We start from the raw sequence: 3,035 nt of genomic DNA on the forward strand, positions 1-3,035 counted from the left end.
CACTTCCGCTTTTGTCGAGCGTACATGAGCTGAATTAGATTATTAAAACCACCTTTAAAAAATACTGTTATAACAGAACAGTTAATGAAATTATAAACATTACATCATAGCAGTGGCAGACCAAGTCAGGTTTTGGGCAAGGAAATGTGTAGGCTGCAGCTGGTGGTTTTTTCCCCATTTGTGAGAGGATAATATTGAATTACTGTGTAGAAAGCTAAATGTATTGGTGACTTAGTAGACATATTTAAAGCAAATTTCTTTGAGACCAAAAAAGTTTCATAATCTTTATTAAGGAATAAATTGCAAAACAATATAACAAGGCATACATTTTACAACATCGGATAAAAACACAATTTAACTTGCATGAGGAAAGAAAAACACAAAATTAATAACTGCTTGCTTTGTGGTGATGATGTTCAGCGCAGGCCATAGACGTCATTGATTTAAGTCGTCAGTGATCTCCTGAAAGAAAATTATATAGCTTGTATATAAAAGCGGCACAAACAGCATTAAAAAGGTAGACCACTCCGGTTCAATTTGGAGCAAAATGGGGGGATGGTGACCTCTGGATGACCTAAAAAAATATTCTTTAATATCTCAGAAATTAAAACAGCACAAACAAAAATTTTAACGGCACAAACCTGCACAAACGAAGCACTAAAAAATGAGCCCACTCCGGTTCAATTCGGAGTAAAATGGGGGGATGGTGACGTCATTGGCCGAAATTAAACCTTATAATATCTCAGAAACTAAAACAGCACAAACGAAAATTTTAACGGCACACACCTGCACAAATGAAGCACTAAAAACTGAGCCCACGCCGGTTCAATTCGGAGTAAAATGGGGGGATGGTGACCTCTGGATGACGTAAAAAATAATCTTTAATATCTCAGAAACCATAACAGCACAAACGAAAATTTCAACGGCACAAACCTGCACAAACAAAGCACTAACCATTCTGTCTATTTACTGGAATTTTTTAAGTGGGTGGGGTGTCAGCTTCACGCAGCTCCCTAAGGCCTAGGTAATCTTTCTTCTTTGTATTATTCTTTTGTATTCAATTATGCATTGGAAATTATTAGACTTATATATCAAATTAAACTTTTGTTAATCTTAATTTCCTGCTCTTCTCTGTTCTTTCTCACGACATCCGGACTGGGTGAGGTTGAGGCTGTTTGTTATTAGTGGTGAAATTATTATTCCTCAACAGCTACCAGAAGAAGAAGAAGATGAAGAAGGTCAAAACTACGATGGAGAAGTACCGGCTCCATCTCTCCGTCATCAACCTCTTGTTTGTCCTCATGCTGCCCTTTTGGGCAGTGGACGCTGTCGAGATGAGGCTTCCTCTGCATGTCGCTCCATATGATCTACACCATGAACCTGTACAGCAGTGTCCTGATCCTGGCTTTCATCAGCTTGGACAAGTACTTGGCAATTGTCTGTGCCACCGATAGCCGGGCCATGAGAAAGCTGCTGGCGAGCAGAGTGATCTATGTCGTGTGCTGCCATCTTGACCATACCTAACCTGGTGTTTGCCTGAGTCCAGGATGTACAGAACGCAAGCTGCTCCGGCTACTTCTTAGCGGAGGACACCGTGGAGAGTGAGGGTTATAGCGCAATCTGTCAGTGCATCCACCTGGTGGAAAGTGGTCTGACGTGGACGACGGTTTTCCGCTTCCAGTACATCGTGGTCGGCTTCGTCCTACCCGGACTGGTCATTTTCGTCTGCTACTGTATCATCATCATCTCCAGTCTCTCCCGAGGTACCTACCAGGTGCTGAAGAGAAGGAAAGCTCTGTGTCCTCTAGCTGCGAGCTACAGCAGGCGGTGGAGAAGTGGATCTCCGTCACCGAAGCGCTGGCCTGCTTCCACTGCTGCCTGTACCCCATCGTCTATGCCTTCCTGGGTGTGAAGTTCAACCAAACCGCCAGGAGAACGCTCGCGATCATCATCAGCAGCAGTTGCAGCAGCGGATGGAGCCAGAAAACGACTCCACTGACCAACAAACAAGGACAGATTTCTTATTCTGTGTCCGCAGAGTCTGGGTCTCCCAGTCAACTGTCGAGTTGACCAACAGTTGATGTTGGGACTTTGTGGACTTTACACAGAGACTAAACAAAACAAGCAAACAAACGAGAAACCAAAAAAACTAAGCTTTCTTTTTTTTTTTTAAGAACTTACTACATTTCGTACAGGTGGGCCTGCACCTGGGCCTTTTCATCCCTTGAAAACAGCAACTGTGTGTTCTTGTTACATTTTCCTCACAGTTGTTTTGGCTCTGACTGTGATGTTCAAGTAGGGGCTCCGTTTTCAATTGGTTCTTAACCGTAACCGTAACTAACTGCTGTTAGAAACATTGTACATACTTTTCTATAGTTTTGTCTGTGTGTGTGTGTGTGTGTGTGTGTGTGTGTGTGTGTGTGTGTGTGTGTGTTTGCGTGAATAAATAAAGCTGTGTCTTTTATTTATTCATGTCTTCACTCCTCTGAAGCAAAAACAATTTGGACAAGCTGCTACCACAGAACTACAGGCCTATATCAAACCTCCCCTTCATCAGTAAGATTATTGAAAAAGCTGTGTTTCAGCAGCTAAACGACTTCCTAACAACGACTAACAGCTTCGATGTCTTCCAGTCAGGCTTCCGTGCTCACCACAGTACAGAGACTGCTCTTGTCAAGGTGTTCAATGACATCCGTATAAATACAGACTGTGGAAGAACCACAGTGCTGGTATTATTGGACCTTAGTGCAGCATTCGACACTGTTGATCACTCCATTTTATTAGAGCGCCTGGAAAACTGGGTCGGCCTGTCTGGTACAGCACTCAACTGGTTTAAATCTTACTTGAAGGACAGGAACGTTTTTGTGTCAGTAGGTAACTTCACATCAGAGAGCACAAAAATCACATGTGGCGTTCCCCAAGGGTCCATCTTAGGACCCCTCCTATTCAATATCTACATGCTCCCCCTAACTCAGATTTTAATAAACAACAACAAAGTTATCATAATTATGTAGACGACACACAGCTATACATTA

The 3,035-nt window shown here is 42.7% G+C and overlaps 1 pseudogene; it reads left to right on the forward strand.

The window, feature by feature from the left end:
• Window positions 1–724: 724 nt before the first annotated feature.
• LOC124859410 lies at window positions 725–2,070 on the forward strand (annotated as a pseudogene).
• The last annotated feature ends 965 nt before the right edge of the window (window positions 2,071–3,035 follow it).

The sequence above is a fragment of the Girardinichthys multiradiatus genome, chromosome 2 (genome assembly GCF_021462225.1).
Source record: "Girardinichthys multiradiatus isolate DD_20200921_A chromosome 2, DD_fGirMul_XY1, whole genome shotgun sequence".
NCBI classification, from domain to species: Eukaryota; Metazoa; Chordata; class Actinopteri; order Cyprinodontiformes; family Goodeidae; genus Girardinichthys; species Girardinichthys multiradiatus.